The sequence below is a fragment of the Astyanax mexicanus genome, chromosome 21 (assembly GCF_023375975.1).
Source record: "Astyanax mexicanus isolate ESR-SI-001 chromosome 21, AstMex3_surface, whole genome shotgun sequence".
Taxonomy (NCBI): domain Eukaryota; kingdom Metazoa; phylum Chordata; class Actinopteri; order Characiformes; family Acestrorhamphidae; genus Astyanax; species Astyanax mexicanus.
The window spans coordinates 28,104,709-28,127,734 of NC_064428.1; positions in this window are offsets into that span (position 1 = coordinate 28,104,709).

Below are 23,026 nucleotides of genomic sequence, written 5' to 3' on the forward strand. Positions count from 1 at the left end.
TGGTCCTGGAGGTCGTCCATACTGGTGATACTGTCAAGAGCTAAGCTGGATAACCAGTCTAGTCAGCCTGTTTTTTTTTTCTTTTCTTAGGGATGTTATCTTCATCAGCTTTGTAGCGTTTAAAGCTTGTTTCTTATTTGACACCACATATTGACAATATATGAAATTGATACAATATATTGAAATATCCATATTTTGGCCTTGTTGGTCTTGCTGGTTGACGAGCCTGGTCATGCTGGTCATGAACCAGCTTGTTCATATGCTGGTCCTGTCCATCCTCTATGGTGGTCATACATCCTGGTGGCCCAACCAGCATGGTCATGATGGTCAACCATGTCAGACTTGGTTGTACTTGTTGCCTGCCTTGGTTGGGGTAATCATGCTTGTAGACCAGCTAAACCAAACATCTCAAATGAGAACATATTGTATCCTATGCTGACAAGAGCTAAGCTGGTTAACCAGTCTAGCCAGGCCAGGGATGTTATCTTTATTAGCTTTGTTTTTCCATTGTAAAACTTAATAAAGAATCTTTGGACCCCAGACACATCTTGGTTTATTCGCTGCAGCTGCTTTAAAAGGGAAACTTGTGTCAATTTGATTTCTAGTCAAAGTATTACTTCAAGCACCACCAGGCCTTGAGTGGCTTCAGATGAGTGTCAAATATGGCATTGCAATTAAAGTGATTAATAACATGAACTGAGTATTTTTCTTCACAGACTCTGATGACAGCTGACAGTCTGTGCGATGGAATCCTCAGAGGAGAAGTTTAAAGCAAAAATGTGGAACAGATTGTCGCAGATTCTTTCCAGAACCTTTGAAGCCACAGTCGAACGGCAACTATAAAAATGACAGACAACGATGTAATAGCAAGAGACGTTTGCCATTTGGTGCAAATTGTCTCTAATTTGCGCTCGGTGGTCTCGGAATTGATGTGATGGTTCTGTCTGCTCTGGCACGCTCGTCCCGCCGAGACGATCGAATGCTTGTCATAATATTGATGCACCTAACACACCCCAACATGACTTAGTTCGGGTATGACATATCCACATGATAATGAGAGCAAAAGATCAGATTGTCTTGGCGCATCATCATTCAGGGCCGACCGCTGCCTCTGTCGTCTGTGTTTTGATTAATGGTCGGATGATTCTGTTTTTTATTTCTCTTTCCCGTATGCTAATGATGTGGTGTGGTGCACAACCTTCATTAAAAGCCTTTCATTTCTGATGGCCAGCCAGTTTGACATGGCTTCTTTCATCATACACTAGAACTGTTAGCGTGTTAGCACTGCCAGGAGAGTACGAGGGTGAGGACTTTGGCTCAATCCCATTTCACCTCTTGCCCTTACCACTTAGCCACTTAGTGTCCCAATTCTCCTTGGAATAAAGGGGTAGGGTGAAGTGTTACATGGGCTACATGGTCTTCAAACTAAGGTTTGTGAGAGGAGAGCACCAGAAATCACCAGCAAGATGGTTTTACATAAAAAAATATACTTTTGCATTTGAGAATACATGCAAAGTGTAATATTGTTTTTTTTCCAACCCAAATAAATTAGCTTTTTTATTCCCTATATTATTCCTTGTACATACACATACATATAATTCATTTAGGTTTAATATTCCTCACATATCCAATTTTTGGGGCTTTTATTGGGTTGCAATAGAACCCTGTGGGACTCCACAAAGCTATGCTAAAGCAAATGGTTGTTAAAATCATTTTTAGTAGAAAAAATAAAATAAAAAATAAAAAATTAGTAACTGAATAAAAAAAATCTTGAGAAGAACCATATCAGTATTTTAATTCTTTAAAGGAACAATCAAACAAACCAAGTTTTCTGCCCCAGATGCGAAGCTCATGTGGGTTGCCAGATTAATACACATTACATTACATTACATTACATTACATTTCATTTGGCAGACGCTTTTGTCCAAAGCGACTTACAATAATGAAGTACAAAAGTAATAGGAATTTAGATAACCCATTTTTAGATAGGGCTTAAAGGAGGTCGTAGGGAAATAAAGGGATAGAGAAGTGAAGGAGGGGAAGAAGGAAATGAGGTTAGAAGTAGTTAGTGTGTTAGAGGTGTTAGGAGAGTAAGTGCTCTTTGAAGAGCTCTGTCTTCAGGAGTTTCTTAAAGATAGTGAGAGATTCTCCTGATCTGGTAGTGGAAGGTAGTTAGTTAGAGGTGTTAGGAGAGTAAGTGCTCTTTGAAGAGCTCTGTCTTCAGGAGTTTCTTAAAGATAGTGAGAGATTCTCCTGATCTGGTAGTGGAAGGTAGTTAGTTAGAGGTGTTAGGAGAGTAAGAGCTCTTTGAAGAGCTCTGTCTTCAGGAGTTTCTTAAAGATAGCGAGAGATTCTCCTGATCTGGTAGTGGAAGGTAGTTAGTTAGAGGTGTTAGGAGAGTAAGTGCTCTTTGAAGAGCTCTGTCTTCAGGAGTTTATTAAAGATAGCGAGAGATTCTCCTGATCTGGTAGTGGAAGGTAGTGTGTTAGAGGTGTTAGGAGAGTAAGTGCTCTTTGAAGAGCTCTGTCTTCAGGAGTTTATTAAAGATAGCGAGAGATTCTCCTGATCTGGTAGTGGAAGGTAGTTTGTTCCACCTTCCACTACCAGATCAGGAGAATCTGGTAATACTCTGTAGCTGATCAGTGAGTATATATGTTCCAATGTCCAAATCAATGTCCAATATGCCCATCTCTACTATGAAAATGGTGGTAATAAATTACTTAGCAACCTAACTGAAGCTCAGTGATGACCTGTTCGATTTGTACGATTTGTGAAATAAAATAAGTTATATTAAAGTTACATAGGATAAAAAATAACAGTTACATAAATTAACTGTAAAAAACCTTTTAGATAAATGTATTTATCCATTATTCATTAAATCTTGTTTGTGAGTGCATTACAGACAGAAACAGCATTTTCTTTCATCACTGGAACCTACATTCAGGTCTGAAAGGAGTTAAAGTTAAAGATTCAGGAAATACCCATTTATAATCACTCAAAGTCAAGACTTTTTTTCAGGAACCATCGTTTAATAAAGTGAATCTGCAAACAGGGTTTGACAAATCTAAGAACAGGATTAAGATAGTTAGAAGTTATGCTAATTTCCAGGTTTCGTGTGGAGGCTGCACTAAAGATGTGACAGATCCTGTATCTCTTTCTCTTCGGAATCCTCCAGACCATAATGGCACAGCAGCTGGGGTATAATGGATGATGTGTTTGTCATGTGTGGGTGTAGTGAAAGAAGCGTTCCACCCAAACACCTGTAGGTTTGTTTACAGAATCCCAAAGCCGGTGAGATTTGCAGAGGACAGACATGTTGAAGCCTGGTGACAGAATGTCAACGCCTGCATCAATTGCCCTTCAGAACTGGCATCTTCCTCACCGTGTCTCAGCGCAAATGAAGACAGCGAATATAAAGAGAGGATATGGCGGAAGATTAGACGCCGTTCCTCAGGGAACGTACCTCAGCGTGGCTTTCGGCTGCTCACGCAGAGCAGGGAGCTGAAGGACTTGTCGGACGTCGTGGTGTCAACAGCTTGGCACGGGATGAAGCGGAAAGGAGCAATTATCTATTAACATAAACTACAGGCTTCAGAGCGCTGGAAATGAGGACTTGACAAATTTCACACCTCGAGGAAAACACTCTCACAATGACTGTGATTATGTAGACGCTAACAAAGAGAACACCGAGCCTCATTTGGGCCTGCGGTCTGTTTGCTTTGGATCAGTTCTCGCACATCTTCGAGGAACAATTAAGTTGTCATTACGTGCTACAGTGTGGAGGCTACAGTTTAAAAAATACGTTTTTTTCCTTCCTAAATGATTCTTGACTTCAATGCATGTTTCTACATGGAAATTTATTTCAAAAGTGTATCTAAAATCTAAAAACACTGATGCAAAAACTGTTCTGTGGTCAGATGACGCCAGATGACGTTGCAGCCTTGTTGGGACATGGTGGCCATCCACCAACCATCCACTACTCCATCCATCTGGACCATTCAGGTCCAGGGTTGCACGACACTCATCAGTAAACAGGACTGTTTGGAAATTAGTCTTCATGTATGTCTGGGGCCACTGCAACCATTTCTGCTTGTAAGCTCTGGTTAGGGGGGGGGGGGGGCAAATAGTAGGATTTTGCACCACAGAAAGCTTTTGAATGGTCCTACAACTTGAGGTTCGCGGGACTCCTGAGGCACCAGCAGCTTCAAATACCTGTTTGCTGGTTTGCGGTGGCGTGCAGTTAATATAGTGGGTACCCCTTCTACAAAACCCCCCATCACTACCCCCCTCCCCCCGTCCACCATCCGTACACATAGATTTATATTAGAACTACAAAACTTCTTTCTCGACTAAGCTTAATGCACATTAACAACCCAAAAATACATTAATAAATTAATGCTTCATTTTCCTACAAGTACAGCCGTCCAACAAATATCACTCATTTGTATGATTGCCTACAAGATGCCAGGTCCGCCAAAACATTAAGTACACACAAAAACTCACCAGTCAGACAGCCTATTATTGTGAATTAGTTTCACATTGAAGGGCAGCCTTTAAAAAGCCCCTTCAACAGAGCGCTGAGAAGGGGTTAGACAGTCATGGCCCCGCCCCCAGAGTGAAAATCATGAATCTGATTGGTTAGATTATCCTGCGACTTTGCTTATATACTCATTACTGCACCCTTCAAAAAATCAGGAGAAGGATCACGCAGACACGTGAGCAGAAGCCATTTTAAAAAGCTTTGATTGGTTAAAAACGCTGTCAGTCAGATAAGAGTTCTGTAGCAACTGCATAACGCATGCTAATGCTTTGAATTAGCAGCTGTTTTTTATTTTAGTTAATTTATAAAATATATACTTATAGTTTACAATAACTATAATATATATTTCCTGATTAAATATTATGTATTGATTTACATGCACCTACTGTCACCCCTTCTCTGAAGGGTTAGAAAGGCCTCACTGCACACCACTGCTGGTTTGCCAATCATTTTAACAGCTGTTCTCTTAATCCAATGATCTTGCTTAGCAGAAACTTGCCTTCCTCATATTGCCTTTATCTGCATGAACCCATCTCTGAATGCTCTGAATCAGCCACAAATCTCTCTTCACAGTACGATGATCCTGCTTAAGTTTTTGTGAAATATCTAATTTTCTAGTTTTCATACCCTGTCCAAGGCATTACACTATTTGATGCTTTTTGGCAGCAGATAGATCTTTTCCCTTTCCCATGTTGCTTGAAACCTGTGACCTAATGTACACTGAAAAAAAAATGATGCGTAAAATTTACTTTCTGCATTTGCTTTTTTTAAGTAAATTGTATTTCATGTAAATTTAAGTAACTTCAACTCGGTTTCAAGACTTCAATGAGTAAATAAGTGAACTGAACTTCAGTCAATCCTTTTTTTTATTAAACTTTATTTCATTTATTTTTGCTGAATCAATCCTTTCCTTTAGTAAACTTTACTTAATTTCTGCATACAATATTACCTAATTACAATTACTTCATTTATACAATATTATTATATATAATTTTAGTTCAAACACACATTCAAATATTTACATAATCTCAAAGATTGACTTTGTAAACAGACCAAGTCTCACTGTCTCAAAACATAGATGGCATGTTGTATACCAAAAAGAATGTATTACATGCCATCCATGTGTTGAGACAGTGTAGTGTGTGTGTTTTAACAAAAAATATTTACATTTCAGGAATTATAATATATTATGTGTTATAAATGATTTGAGTAATATTGTATAAATTAAGTAATTGTAATTAGGTAATGTTGTATGCAGAAATAAGGAAATGTTAATAAAAGAAAGGATTGACTGAAGTTCAGTTCACTTATTTACTCTATGTAACATTTAAATCTTAAAACCAAGTTGAAGTTACTTAAATTAATCTGAAATTAAATTTACTTAAAAAAAGCGAATGCAAAAAGTTGCAAAACTTTTTTTAAGTAAATTTTATGCATCATTTTTTTCAGTGTAGAACATTATTAAAGTTTTCGTTAAATTGGGCTCACATTGCAAACTATTTATCTCAGGTGACTGAGGTTCAGTGATCCATAGAGCTCTGAGACACAATACCATCCATGAGTTTAATTGAGAAACAAAAAAAAAAAATGTTTATGACACTTAAATCCAATTTGCATAATAATTTGGAACGCGGTGTACTGTAGATCATGGGAATTTTTTAGACACTAAGTTTTTTTCACAGTTATTACCAAGTAGGTAGTAATGTTTTTGACGTACGCAATGTTGACGCAACATATTTTAATAACATGGAAACAATTTACACATTAAAATCAAGATAATTCAGTTCCAGGGTCTGGAAATCACTTGGGTACAGGCCTGCGCATTTACGGCTCACACCACATCATGGGACAGGACAAGGCCACCGTGGCGTGCCTCCCTCTGCTCGCCACATTCTGCTCGCGTGGAGAGAGGGATAATAGAAAATGTCACCGCCTGCTGTGTTAATGGCCTCCATTTGTCCCAGATTACAATGGTGGGCCGGGAGCACGGCTCAGCTGAGGTGGAAGACACGGCGGAATGGAAGCGCTTGTTTTGGAAGGGAAGTCCTGGAAATGACTCCTCACGTTAAGTGGTTTGCTTTGGCCTGTGGCAGGACGTGCGATCGATCTGCAGCCACGTGCCGCCGCTGCTGCCCTCACCGCCCGGCCGGAGAGAGTGGCACATGTGCGCCACACATACACACAGCCTGGAGGCTTCGAAAGGCGATCGAAGGCCTGGATGTGAAGGGCTCTGGGACGCGCACTGTGAGATGTACCATCTGAGAACGGTTAGACATTAGTCACTGTGACATGCACTGCAGTCAACTGGAGGTCGCTCAGGTTTCAGACTTTTTAGATTTTTGGCGTGTAGCATCGGGCTCGCGTCTGGAAAAGCTTGGGTTTGTTTTATACTGAGTTTCCAGGGAGTGCTTGGGCCAGTTTCCCAGACCAAGATAAACCCCAAGTCTAACCCCAAGCCTCCTAAGTCCATGTGTCTACTGTAAACCCACACTTCACTTTTATTTACTCTAATTTAAACTACATAACTGCTATTAAAACATCAGTTTCATAGACCCCAAAATACAGCCCTGTGGGACTCCATATGATATGATAAACTAAACAGTTACTAAACAGTGTTTCAGGATTAATAACTCAATAAAAAACACAGTTTTTTTACTCTAATAACTGTGTTATACTGCCAGTTTAATAGACCCCAAAATAGAGCCAAGATATGATAAACTAAACAGTTACAAAATACAAAGATGTACAGTAATTTTTGTGTTTGCATTAATAACTTGATAATAAAGCCTGTATCTTAACCCACACTTCATTTTTTTACTCTAATAACTACATAACTGCCATTATAACATCAGTTCTATAGACCCCCAAACAAAATAGAGCCCTGTGGGACCCACACTTTTTTTCACAGTTTTTACTCTAATAACTGTTATACCATCAGTTTAATAGACCGCAATATAGAGCCCTGAGGGATTTCACAAGATATGAAACATGAAACTAAACATTTTTTTAAATCCTACATTTACAGTATTTTGTATGTTTCAGGATTAATAACGCAATAAAAAAAGCCTGTATCTAAACCCACATATCATTTTTTTTACTCTAATAACTACATAACTGCTATTATAACATCAGTTTCATAGACCCCAATATAGAGCCCTGAGGGATTCCACAATATATGATGAACTAAACAGTTACTAAATACTAAATCTACAGTAATTTGTGTGTTTCAGGATTAATAACTCAATAATAAACCCTGTATCTAAACTCAAACTTCAGTTTTTTACTCTAATAACTGTCAATTTCATAGACCCCAAAATAGAGCCATGTGGGACTCCACAAGATATGATAAACTAAACAGTTAATAAATCCTAAATTTACAGTAATTTGCGTGTTTCAGGATTAATAACCCAATAATAAACCCTGTATCTAAACCCACACTTCAGGTTTTTTTAATCTAATAGCTACAGAACTGCCACTATAACATTAGTTTCATAGGCCCCAAAATATAACCCAAAAACATACAAAATCATATAATTTTGAAATACAGCTTCAGTTTCTAAAACAGTTTCTCTGATTTTGCTATTTATAGGTATATGTTTGAGTAAAATTAACATTGTTGTTTTATTGTATGATAATTGTGAAGATTATGTTCTATGCCTGAAATGACTTCCAGTTGATTTGATTGATACACTTTTTGGAGGCTGATCTGGCAACCCCAGGTCAAAGCCAAGCATAATGGTGAAATGAATGCCTGTAATGCTAACACCGAACGAAATCTGTAGCACATGGCACCAGTTGGCACTCATCGACTTTCGTTCTTCGTTAGCCGATGTTGGTAGTGTACAGTCTAGAACACATAGTCTAAACAGTGCCTCGCATATGTGTACCATCTGAGGTTGGTTAGACCTCGTTGCCCAATGTGGCATCCATTACAGCCGACCACACCGAAAAAAAAAACAAAAAACAAATGCTTCAAATTTAGTCCTAAAATATGTATGTCGACATAAATATTGGCAAAAGTAAACAGAATTATATTCATATACACTTAGGATAATGTACAAAAGGTGCACAACAAGCTGTTTAGACCACTGCTGTGGAACGCTGGCTCTCAAACCTGTCTGTCTGTCTGTCCTCTGGGATGCCCAGATGGTCTAGATCAGTGGTCTCCAACCATCCTTCTGGAGGGAATCTAAGGCCTTGTCCACACGTGTTTGGATATTTAAAAAACAGAATCAGAATATTAATACCAGAGGACATTACCACCCGCAGTGAACAGAGCAGTGGGTTGTAATGCGTGATTGTGACTGGCAGTGTCTGGCTAAAATGTCCATGTCCATGGCATGAATAGACAAGTGACTACTTACACAGGAAAAATGTCATTGCAAAAGTCAAAATGCAAAAGTCATGGGACATGATACTAGTTCCTGTCTCATGTTGTATGGCATGCCATTGTTTTCTAACACTTAATGCACAGCCTTTGTAAAAGAGTAGAGGCAGCTTCTGTAAGAAAACAATTTTTTTAAGGTGTAGTCAGCGCGCTCGGAGGTAAGCGCAGTGACTCGGTTCTGATACATCAGCTCACAGATGCCTTGTGCTGATAGACATCACCCTAGACATGATACGGGCACCGTCTACCCACCCAGAGAGATCAAGGCCAATTGTGCTCTCTTCGTGCTCTGGCAGCTGATGGCAAGCTGCATGACCAGGATTCAAATCATCAGTTTCCACTTGGCACCCCTTGGTTTTGCTCTTTTAAATTTGGTATGTTGTCTCACCCTTGCTTTTTCTTTTTACTCTATTTTTGTTTTGTCTTCTTTGTTTTACGAAAACGCTCCCCGTATTTTGCCCCTTGTATCAAAGCCTCACCTTATTTTTACTTTATCATTCCAAATCCCAGAATGCTGCGTCTTTTATTTCATATCAAGTGACGATATGTTACCATGTTGGGCTGGCCAATAATCTGAATATATGTTGCAATAAACTGTATAATGATTTAATAATAATAGTGATATGATCTTGACGATATTACAATATTTTAAAAAAAATGTAACACAATGGCCGCCATGCCATGGCTTTGCACTGGCTCTTTTAAATAAATAATGCTTGCCCACACACAACAAGGGTTTCCCAGGAATGTCTCTGCAATACCGCAACACATTCTCCACATTTACAGTATAGGCAATCAAACAATTATGGGATTAACAGGGACATTGGCATTTGCAACTCACAAGTGTGCAGAAACTATGCGTCAATGACTCATATTGTCCAATCAGGCCATTAACACTAAATTAAGCATTTTAATTATTGGTGCATTAAATGTATTTTTCCCCATTTTACAAGGCTAATCACCCAACCCACCCACTAGTCCTCCCCCTAACACTAGTGATGTCCCAACACCAAAAGGGTGAAGACTAGCACATGCCTCCTCCGATACATGTGAAGTCAGCCACCGCCTCTATTTGAGCTCCTGCTGATGCAGTATTGCCAAGTAGCATCACAGCGTGTTTGGAAGAAAGCGCAGTAACTCGGTTCCGATACATCAGCTCACAGACGCGGCCTTGTGCACCCTTGGGAGTGATGTGGGGAGAGAGAGCCATCTACCCACCCAGAAACAGAGAGCAAGGCCAATTGTGCTTTTTTGGGGCTCTGGTAGATGACGGCAAGCTACATGAACGGGATTCGAACTGGCGATCTCCTGATCATAGTGGCAGCGCTTAGCCCGCTGGACCACTCGGAGCCCTCAGGTGCATTAAATTACATTTGCAATTGGTAATTTTTTTTTTTAGCAGAAGTCTGTAGCTACAGAGATTCATTGTGGGCATTCTTGGCAGTTTTTCTTTGCCTTTTATTGTTCATATCGGTATCAAATTACATCATATTGACCACAATTAAGAAATTGAATTTCAGCCACATCAACCCACCCTACTCCCTTGTGTTTTTTCTGTATGTTCTCTATTACATCTCTCACACTGCTCAATATCTACCAGATTTATTGGTCACATTGGACTCAAAGGTCAAACGTGTAGTGACTTATACTGCTTTGTGCTCCATATGTTATTGAATGTCATAGATGATCAGATTGATTTGATCAGTTTATGACAGACAAATCCTCCACGGACCCCCCGATAAAACATATCTCAGTACAAACGTGCAGCATCTCAACTGCATTAAATGAATGCTGCCGAATATCGATCTAGCCTGTGATCTTTCACCTTCGTGAGGGAGTGAAAAGAGAGCATGAAAGAGCTTTCATATTTCCCTTCTGTAAAGGGCGAGTGCAAATAATGCAAGCAAGTTCATCAGAAGGTCAGAAACAGTTGATGTAAAACTGTTTTTAATACTGGCTCATTCTCCCGCCGGCTTAAAACCCCCAATGGGGCAAAACTGACCAGCTGTTACTGTTCATATGCAGGATTTGCCACAATAGAGTTTGTACTTCATATACAGATTACTGCAAAACTTAAAATGCCGGCAGATTCGTAAATGATTACAGGTATGGTGTACCTCTTGGTGAGAGATTAGAAATGCCTATATATGTTCTATACTCATTTGAATCCCTGTCATGCAGCTTGCCATCAGCTGCCAGAGCCCTGAGAGAGCACAATTGTCCTTGCTCTCTCTGGGTGGGTAGATGGCGATCTCTCCCCTTGTCACTCCAAAGGGTGATGTTGCCCAGCACAAGGCATCTGTGAGCTGATGTATCAGAACCGAGTCACTGTGCTTTGATGCTGCGCTGTGATGCTACTCGCCAACACTGCATCAGCAGCAGTTCAAAAAGAGGCGGAGACTGTCTTCACATGTATCGGAAGAGGTCTCCTTGTGTTGTGGCATCACTTGAGATGGGGGATATACAGCTGAGTATTTTCAATCAATCAATCAATCAACCTTTATTTACACTTGTAATACATGGAGGATACCCCCCATTTTTAATGCAGCCAAGTCTTTACAAAATTAAAAGGACAGAAAAATAAGTTTAAATATAAAAACAAGCAAACAATATAAGATTTAATTAAGAAGAAATAAAATAATTCAGAATAAAAGGATACGCAGACAGGCTAAAATGAAAGATAAATGAAATAAAAAGATAAAAGGCCAAAAGCAAAACCAGTAATAAAACAAATAAACAGAGGAAATAATAAAATACATAAATAAATAAAAAGCCTAAAAGGTAAAGTATAAAATTAGATAAATAAAAGGACAAAATAAATAACATAAATAAAAGGGTGAAAGAAAACTCAACTTCTTAAAAGTGACGATTAGCACTATATTACCATAGTTTAACGTGCAGTTTCAATGTTTTATGGACAAATTCTTCATAACAAGCATTAAAAAGATCGCTAGTAGTTTGTCTCAGTAGCTAGCTAGCTAGCTAACTTTCCCGTTCCACCTTAAATGGTTCAGCAGAGGGCAGAGCCTGCAGCAGAATGGAAAAATAATGTAATAAAAGCTAATCAAGGCTAATTTCATTAGTAGCTTAGCCATACAGTATGTGCAGGATAATGCTCCCACACTGCAATGGTTTCCCAGGAATGTCTCAGACAGTTTGCAACACTTTATTGACCTGAATTATCAAGCATTTAAATGATCAGCTGGGATGTCAGTTTTGGCAACATACGAATTTGCAGGAACCAGGAGTCAATGTGTAGTGTAGTTATGCTTATGCTTCATTAGTCTTAAATTGTCCAATTAAGAAATTAATGCTAAATTAAGCATTTTACATTTATTTGTGCATGCTGCACATCTAATATCATCGTTAATAATTCATGCAGTGAGTGTAGCAGTCATATAGGATTCCTCAGGGGGTCCTCAGCTTGAGAAAATTTCCCCAAAGAGTTGTATTGGCATAGTGTAGAGTGACTGCCCAGCTGGGGTTATATTGGCATAGTGTTGTTGCAGCTGTACACTTGTTCAGCTGGGTTCATATTGGCATAATGTAGTGTTCTTGCCCAGCTGGGGAGTTAAACCCCAGTCAGCTACATGGAGGGCAGTGTTCTTACGTAATAAATTAAGTACTACAACAATCAAAAAAAGTAGCAAACCCATATTAGCCTAGCCTAGATTAGCCACAGCCTAGAGATGATGTTATCCCCAGACTAGCATGTTAAGCAGCTGTGATGGCAGGCAAAACAAACAACCTGTGCCTGCATTCCCTCCCTGTTCAACAAGGAACTAGAGCTTTGTTGTGGTGTTAGCATCGCCTGAGAGTAGCAGACTTTCTACAGAGAATTTCTACATCATGACATGCATGTCCCCACTTGTTGGCGACACATCAAGCGAATTAGCCCTGTTTGACAGGACAGCTAGTGCTCGACTGGAGTAAGGTGCGAAACCACTTGAAACTGCTTTGAGGCGGGTGTTTGCCGTCCGGCTTGCTGTCCTTTAGAGATGTATGTAAACAGGAAGGGGGCTGTTTGGCTGGGGAATGCATCCATGGACGTGGGCCAGCACTGTGAATGACGAGCTTGCCGAGACATCAAATGGCTCCGTTTTCCCACAAGGCTCCTCCAGAGTCGGAGAAACAGAGCAACACTGCACGGCCAATTTAATTTACTAGGACGAAACGAACATGCCACACAGCAATGTCCTGTAATGGAGTAATAAAAAAAGCCTGGGCCTGACGGTGGCTGCCAAAAACAATTAGGGCTCTGTGTTTTGAAGTTGGCGAGAGGCACTTGTTTTTAACAAATTAGGCTCCGTCACCGTTGATTATTATGCTTGTATCAATATGGGAGAGAGCGATGTGGAATGGTGGAGGTCTGCGTTGGTTGTTTGGCTCTGAAACGCCAAGCAGATAAGATCAAGATAAATGCAGGACTCTTGGCGCAAAGGCCCTGTCAGATTCCCGCGAGACGGAAAACTCCACCCGAACGCAGAGCACTGTTGACGTCTGAAAATTGGTGTTACGGTAAACTCAATGCCTGCGCTTCAGTGCAGTAGGCAAGTCTGGCTGTTATGCAGTGGCTTCAGCACTGCTGACTCATTTTGAGGTTTCTAGTGCTTCAAAGCTGGAGACCGCAGAAGGAAATACCTGGCCACTGTCGCAGAGCCTGAGGTTTTCTATTCCAGAGCTTCGTAAAGAGCTGCAGTGGTTTCAGTGACACCAGGCATTCAGGTTGCTTGGCATTTCAACTAATCGTAGCGCTAATGACTCAACAAATCATTCCTGTTGGTCTGACAGCTTTCAGAGTACCAAGTAAATCACTTTGATCCGATTCGGTCCCTTGTCCAGAAAGGTCTCCTTAATGGACCACATGGAAACACAATATGTTTGAAATGTATTTCCTTTTTTATTGACTTTTTATTGGTTCTTTACCCTTCATATATACTCATCATCAAAAAATGGACTGCAATGCTACTTGAAAGGTTACCATCCCCAATGACCTGAAAGTGTGGATGAACATTGTCCTTGTTGTTATAAGGAAATATTAATATAAGATATGTTTTCATCTATATGCAGTATGACTCATATTGGGTTCTTGGCTTGCATGAGATGCATGTTTTCTTAAAGCTGATGTCCGTAAATTAAGGGATTTTGGTGATTTAGGGCCCTCTCTGGTGAGAAAGGGTAATTGTACCAAACATGCGAAAGAAACATTTTAAACTGGGTGGGTGTGATGCAGCCTCCTTTCAGAGTGAATGATCCGACTCCAGGTTATGTTCAGTCACAGAGAGAGAGTGCGCTCAGTCAGACACTGCTGAGGGAAATATGTTCAGAGGATGGAAGAGAGTTATTAGGGTTATCAGTTTTGTCAGTGTAAATAATGTATTTTAATTAAAAAAATATTTTTAACTCAGCATTACTTTTAAACCTTTTCAGGTCACGGAGCTCTCTCCACTGTTTAAACGCCAATCTGATATTAATTCTGGTTTTAACGCAGATTCTATCACATTTCTTTTTGGCTTTGGAGCTTGCTTCACTCCTTCATTTCTTTGTTTTTACTATGAGTGAATGAGCTATTGAGGTCTGAGTTTCCCCTTCTGAAGTCTCCAATGCTCCACCAGCTGCTCGCATTCAGTAAAACTGAGCCGGATCCTTTTTTAGAGGCTGTACGTGTGACGTAAAAAAGTACATAAGTGCGTAAAGATGCATGACGTGGCCAGAAGAACTCCCTCGACACCCCAGTTTTTAGAATGAATATATTAGGCTTCGCACGGAAGGATGTTCCAGAACACTAGTACCATTAAACACAATATTTTGTCCCTTCTCCACTAGAAACAAAATAATATGGACTGCCACTTTAAGTTGCCATAGAAGCAGTGTATAAATACTCTTATTATGTCTTATTGCACTTTATGTACAGTTTATAAAATGTGTTTTCCATAGAAGTAATCTATAGGAACCTCCCCGGCTTTGTTATTTTTATAACCGTAGCATTTCAGATGCATCCCTGTCCATTACTGTAAGTAGACAGCGGTAGTGAGTTGGTAGAGAAGGAAGATCGTAAAGGCAGCAGCACACAGTGCTCTCTCTTTACTGCAGCTCTAACTGCTTACTGGCCTCAGGGCATTCCCTCATGTCTGACAAATTGCCATTACTCTCTCAGCAAACACACCAGTATGTGACTGTGTGTGTCCCCCTTCCCACCGCTGTGTGCTCAGATGAGAGTTCCAATAGCAAGAGAGAGAGAGAGAGAGAGAGACAATGGAAGGTCAATCAGTGCATTTAGTGCAGTATAGAATGCAGAATATGTTGGAATGCTGGTGAAGCAACTAACGATTATCTCTACAATTGATCAATTCATCAAATATTATTATATCTTTTGATCTTTTATGTCTTCTATGGTCATCAGCAGCTCAGCAAACAAGCCAACAGTAAAAATGTGCCTTTTGTATTCGTCATAGTTGTTTAAATTACATAGAAACACTGTGTAACAATACATTTTTTCTAAATTTACTCAAAATTTAATCAACACATTATTACACATATATCTCTGAAAAAAAATAAGAGATCGCTTCAGTTTCTGAATCAGTTATTCTCAGATCTTGCTATTTATAGGTTTATGTTTGAGTAAAATTAAATTTTTTACAGTTTTATTCTATAAATGACGAACAGCATTTCTCCCAAATTCCAAATACAAAATATTGTCATTTAGAGTATTTCTTTGCAGAAAATAAGAAATGGAGTAACAGAAAGAAATAACAAAAAAGATGCAGAGCTTTCAGTCCTCAAATAAAGTTTTAAGAGTTCAGAAATCAATATTTGGTGGAATAACCCTGGTTTTTAATTACAGTTTTCATGCAGCATGGCATGTTCTCCTCCACCAGTCTTACATACTGCTTTTGGATGGCTTTATGCCTTTACTCCTGGTGCAAAAAAAATCAAGCAGTTCAGCTTGGTTTGATTACTTGTGATCATCCATCTTGATAATATTCCAGAGGTTTTTACAAGCTATTACACGAGTCAGGTGCAACTGCAAATATAAAACATATTCTGGTTTGTTACTAAATAACTCCATATGTTTTTCTACATAGTTTGGATGGCTTTAGTACTAATCTACAATGCAGAAAACTGCATTACTGAAACTCGGAAACAGAACAAGGTCACTATGGACAATTCAATTCATGTCTGCAGGCGTAGGTCAACCATACTTTCAACAAATTCCAATTTTTGCTAAATTGTCCACCTTGGCCACCTTGACATGCAGCATGCCATGACAGAATGGGCAACTGTTTGCCAGGAAATATTTAAAAAGAGGAAAAAGGTACAAATCAGTAGTGATTTATTTACCTTTTAATGGCCAACAAAAGCACAGTATTCTGATAATGACCATCAAACAACATAATTGTTTAGAAAAAGGTATATTTTGGTCCATAACTGACAATCCATGCGCCTAATTTATTGTATTATTATATCATCATTGTTTTGTACTCTTTATAAACCTATATGTCCCTAATAAACACTTTCCAGCCGATATTTCATCCATCCCTCTCTCATTCCACGGCCTGCCTCCCTCCCAGGTGCGCCGTCCGTCAGTGCCCTTCACCGATAACATCTGCCACGGAGCGCGAGAGATGGCTGCAGGACCCTAACCTGATACCCAGCGGCCTCCTCCACCTGGGTGGGCCGCCTGCGCTGGAACGCGGCGAGCCAGGGCTGGAGGGGGCTGCCTGTTAGCGGCTGTGATTGGAGCCCGAGGCTGCGGCTGATAGAGGAGCCCCTCTGCTGAAAGATGGTGGCGCGACCCCGAAGGAACAGGCTGAGGAGAGAAAAGGAGTTGCCGGAGGGAGCTGGGGGCGTCGTCACATGGACGGAAATGATGAAATGCAGTATATTCATATTACTGAAATGTGCAGTGTGTTGGATGCAGCAGGTTATAAGAAAAGGGTTCACCAAAGCTTGGGTGGTGATGGGAAATTTAGCAACTAGGGAATTAGCTTTTAAGAATGTGGGTTCTGAATTAAAATGTGGGTTCTAGAGATATTTAGGGAGTTTCATGTAATTTCAATGTTGCATAAGTATTAAACAGACAGAACTGGAGCTACAGAAACCAAATATCTGGATGACTTCCTTGTTAGATGGAAGATGTTCACATTAAAGTGTAAAAAGTTGTCGTTAAAAGAAGATCCTTTTCTGAATCAGTTTCTCTGATTTTGCTATTTATAGGTTTATGTTTGAGTAAAATGAACATTGTTGTTTTATTCTGTAAACTACAGACAACATTTCTCACAAATTCCAAATAAAAATATTGTCATTTAGAGCATTTATTTGCAGAAAACGAGAGATGACTGAAATAACAAAAAAAGTTTTCAGACCTTAAATAATGCAAACAAAGAAAACAAGTTCATATTTATAACGTTTTAAGAGTTCAGAAATCAGTATTTGGTGGATCAACCCTGGTTTTTAATTACAGTTTTCATGCATCTTGGCATGTTCTCCTCCACCAGTCTTACACTGCTTTTGGATAACTATATGCCTGCTCTCCTGGTGCAAAAATTCAAGCAGTTCAGCTTGGTTTGATTACTTGTGCGCGTCCATCTTCCTCTTGATTATATTCCAGAGCTTTTTAGTTTGTCAAAATCAAAGAAACTCATTTTTAAGTGGTTTCTTTCTTTTTTTTTTTCAGAGCCAGGTGCATTCTGACGGATTGCTGTTTTAACGCCACAGTTACCTGAACGTGTCCATACCAGATTTTTCACGCTGTTAATGTCATATTTTTTTTATTATTATATTTATTATTGATGTAAAAGTAGGGTTTGTGCACTGCTGCATGTCCTTGTGTGTCTATCTGTCTAGATTCGATTTAGTCAGTGGTGGACCAGCATTTTCCCTTGCCAAGAAACAATACACCAGAAATTTACCGGAACACACCTTACTCTCCAACCAATACATGTAAGTCTTTTACAGTTATTTTTTACAGTTTTACAGTTAATATGTTATTTTTATCTTTCTTCTATCTTCTCTTTCTCTTTGTCTTACAGTTTGCATTCAGTGCTTAAGAAAAAACATAACATGTTTATGGTTGATAATTTGTTTAGAATTGTTTATTCATGTATGTATTTCTCAAAAAAAAAACTGTATTTCTTTTTTTTTGTCCTACTGGTAATGTAAACAGGCAATAAACCAGTCCGACAGGCAATAAACCAGTTTCTTCCTCTCAGAGAGTTGGCTTGTGTATAAATGTAATCAGAAAGCTCACACTGCCACCTGCTGGTGTGGACTAATCCTGCATGGACCAGAGCAGGATGATTCAGTGTGTATATTCTGTATTGAGTACAGAGTGAAGTAGAGAAGTAAAGAGCTAGAAGTGACCTCTACAGTGTTGGACTACACGGCGGGGGACGTGATTCACATGCAGGACGTATCTTCTCCTCACATGACGTGAGAGGAAATCCAAAAAAAAAAAAAAAGAGAGAGAAAGATATAATGAACACAGAGATGTTTCTCTAATGACATGCCCTTTTTGCTCCATGCCGACGCTGATGGGCTTTTTAATGAATCCAGGTTCCTGGATTACATGCAGTTTAATGAAACATGGCAAATCCCCCTCACCATCGATCAGTTTAAAGGTCAATCTGTTTTCCCTCCGCCTCATATTATCATTTTTCCCTCCTTCCCCTCGACGCTGCGCTCTGCGTTATTACCCGGATGGTGATCAATGGCACATTGACGTGTCCTTATGTCAGTGACACTCTGCCAAACCCTTCACACACACATACGCACACTCGCATAAGGCCAAATCCATAAACACACTCTTCTCCAGCAGTACCCTGCAGTTTAATACCTCCATTATGCTTCATTAGCGTGTTTGCTCGCCGCAGGCTAGCCGCTCCGTACTGTAACTGTGTGGCAAGGCCTGAACGGAGGCCTGGATGGAAAGCAAGGTGTTTGGCAGCTCTGGACGTGTACTGACTGACCGGCCGACCGACTGACCAGTGGGAGTTTCATAAGCATGTAATTAATGAAGGAATCGAGGTCATTAAAGGGGTAACATAAGCTGGCGGCTGCTTATGACTGTGGCTACATTTGCATACAAACAAGGTCGTTGGGTTTGATAGCCGGCCTGGTAGCTGCTGCTGCTGCTGCTGCTGCTGGTGCTGCTGCTGCTGCTGCTGGCGACTGATTTGTAATTTGTGAACAAACTAGAGCGGATTTGGCAGAGAAAACCCTGCAGAAGCTCTTTAATTGACCTGAAACTGAAACTGCCCTCACAGATTTACCCTGTTAGTTAATGCAATGCCTGATCATACACATGACATGCAGTACATGATATATATATATATATATATATATATATATATATATATATATATATATATATATATATATATATATATATATATATATATATATATAAGACGGCCTGGGTTCGATTCCCGGCTGGGGCGTCCCGGGTCTTTCTGTGTGGAGTTTGCACGTTCTCCCCGTGTCTGCGTGGGTTTCCTCCGGGTTCTCCGGTTTCCTCCCACAGTCCAAAGACGGCACGTTCAGGCTAATTGGAACTTGGTTGAAATTGCCCCTTAGGTGTGAGTGTGTGAGTGAATGTGTCTGTGTGTCTGTCTGTGTCTGTCTGCCCTGCGATGGATTGGCGGCCTGTCCAGGGTGTATCCTGCCTTCCGCCCGATGCCGGCTGGGTTGGGCTCCAGCACCCCCCCGCGACCCTTAATGGATGAAGCGGTTGATAATGACTTGACTTGACTTGACTTGACTATATATATATATATCATGTACTGCATGTCATGTCTTCCTCTTGATTATATTCCAGAGATTTTCAATTTAGTAAAATCAAAGAAACTCATCGGTTTTAAGTGGTTTCTTATATTTTTTTTCCAGAGCTGTATGTACATGTTTCCTACTAATCCACAAATGTATGTACAATCCATACAATATATATATAAATGACTGGGCTTTTACAATGTGTTGTAAATGTAAATACAGCACATATACAGTATACGTATGTGTTGTGTACATGTACTGTATGTAAGTATCACATAAAGGATACATATATAATATGCCATATATGGATTGTACATACATTTGTGGATTAGTAGGAAACATGTACATACAGCTCTGGAAAAAAAATATAAGAAACCACTTAAAACCGATGAGTTTCTTTGATTTTACTAAATTGAAAATCTCTGGAATATAATCAAGAGGAAGATGGATGATCACAAGCCATCAAACCAAACTGAACTGCTTAAATGTCTGCACCAGGAGTAAAGGCATAAAGTTACGCAAAAGCAGTGTGTAAGACTGGTGGAGGAGAACATGCCAAGAAGCATGAAAACCGTGATTAAAAACCAGGATTATTCCACCAAATATTGATTTCTGAACTCTTAAAACTTTATGAATATGAACTTGTTTTCTTTGCATTATTTGAGATCTGAAAGCTCTGCATCTTTTTTTGTTATTCCAGCCATTTCTCATTTTCTGCAAATAAATGCTCTAAATGACAATATTTTTATTTGCAATTTGGGAGAAATGTCTGTAGTTTATAGAATAAAACAACAATGTTTATTTTACACAAACATATACATGTAAATAGCAAAATCCCTACGGTGGCCGAGAAAGCCCAACAGTGCAAATTGAAAAGCGCTGCAAAAGCACAAAACACATCCATCAAAATTACAACACAGGCGCAGCAACTAAAAAAAACGCGCTGCAAATAGAAAAACGCGCTGCAAATAGAACCACAACACAACGGAAGTGAGTCACAACACAACGGAATTTTCCCGGGGGACCTTAAAAGATACTGTACCAGCTAAGCTGCGTCTTCAGTAACGTCTCGGACTTCACTATGTGTACAAAGGACAATAAGTGGCAAACAAGGCGTTTTGTGAAGCAGAACTTTTAATAATATGCACACAACCGTGGTAATCACAGGTAATAAACATACCTTACTTTTCAGAAGCTTGTTTGCCACTTATTGCCCTTTGTATACAGCTGGTACAGCATCTTTTAAGGTCCCCCGGGAAAATTCCGTTGTGTTGTGACTCACTTCCGTTGTGTTGTGGTTCTATTTGCAGCGCGTTTTTCTTTTTGCAGCGCGTTTTTCTATTTGCTGCGCCTGTGTTGTAATTTTGATGGATGTGTTTTGTGCTTTTGCAGCGCTTTTCAATTTGCACTGCGCTGGGCTTTCTCGGCCACCGTAAAAATCAGAGAAACTGCTTCAGAAACTCTCTCTCTTATTTTTTTTTCCAGGGCTGTATATACAGTACCAGTCAAAAGTTTGGACACACCTTAAATTTAATGTTTTTATTAGTTTAAAATGTTCTGCATTGTAGATTAATACTAAAGTCATTTAAACTATGAAGAAAAACATACAACATTATTTAGTGAATGAAAAAGTGTTAAACAAACCAGAATATGATTGATATTTTAGATTCTTCAAAGTAGGCAGCACTTGCTTAGACTGAGACAGTTTTGCACATCTTGGCTGGATTTTCTCAGTCAACTTTATGGCAAAGAGTCACCTGGAATGTTTAGCTTTCAGTTAACAGCTGTGCTGAACTCATCAAGAGTTAATTACCTGAATTAGTTTCCTCTTAATGTGTTTGAGAGCATGAGTTGTAAAGTTGTGAAGAGGTAGAGTTGGAATACAGTGAATAACCCTGTTTGAGTAATGTTCTCGTGCGTATTATGTCAAGAACTACTCAACTAAGTCAAGAAAAAAAACGCCTTTAAGACAAAATTAAACCAAAACATTTTGAGAACTTTAAAAAGTATTCTTAAGTTCAGTCGCAAAGACCATAAAAAATGCTATGATGATGAAACTGGCTCTCATCAGGACCACCCCAGGAAATGAAGAGCAAGAGTTAGCAGGAACTACTTCAGGAACAGCAAATTAACAGCGTCCCGGATGCTTTTTTTTTTTTTTTTTTACTTTTTTTGGTATTTTGGTTTGTTAACCACTTTTAAGTTACTACATGATTTCTTGTGTGTTCCTTCATTGTCTGGATGACTTCATTAATTATTTCATTTACAATGTAGGAAAAAATAAAATAAACTTTATATTATAATACAAAATTATTTAACCATAGTGTGTACTCACTTCTGACATAAAAACTGCATTATGTTTTAGTCTTTCTAAGAAATCAGCGAAAACACCAGAAATTCTGTAAGGAAAATACATTAGTTGTATTTATTTAAAGCAACAGGTGGCGCTGTTTGTCCACGTTGAGGCTGATCCACAGCCTAATAGCTCCTGTAACAGATGTGCAAGAATTCCCACAGTAGAGCCAAGTCATCCAATACACTGCAGAGCAGAGAGAAAATAAGCAATAACCAAGTGTCTCTGACGGGCAAAAGCAGAGCAAAACAGGCGAGAAAGACTCACAGAGCTCGCACAGTTTAAACCATTCCCTTCCAGTGTGCTGTTTTTATATAAGGAGCAGGCTAGTGAAGATATAAAAACACATTAAGCAGCTTGGTAAGTGTAATTACACTATACTGTGTCTGTTAACAGACATAGCCTGGCAGCATTTGAATTCCTTTATACACTAGTGCATCTCAAAATATTAAAATATCCTTGAAAAGTTACTTTATTTTAGTATTTTAGTTCAAAATGTAAAACTCATATAGTATATAGATGTATTGCACACAGATTGATCTATCAATCAGTGTTTATTTATTTTATTGTTTTTTTTTTTTTTTTTTTTTTTTTTTGGCCCAACCACCACCCCCCCCTCTTCGGAGGACAATTAATACTTTGTTTTTATTTATTTATTTTATTTATTATTATTATTATTATTATTATTATTATTATTATTATTATTATTATTATTTTATTATTATTTTATATATATATATATATATATATATATATATATATATATATATATATATATATATATATATATTTTGTGTGGATATAGTTGTGGGAGTTCAGGGTTGGAAGGATCGGAGTGTGAGGTACAGGAGGGGGGTACAAGAAGAAGAAAAAGAAAAGAGAGAAAAAAAAAAAACTAAACAAAAAACAAACAAACAAACAAAAAATAATAATAATAAAATAAAATAAACATAAAATAAACAAACATACATATATACAC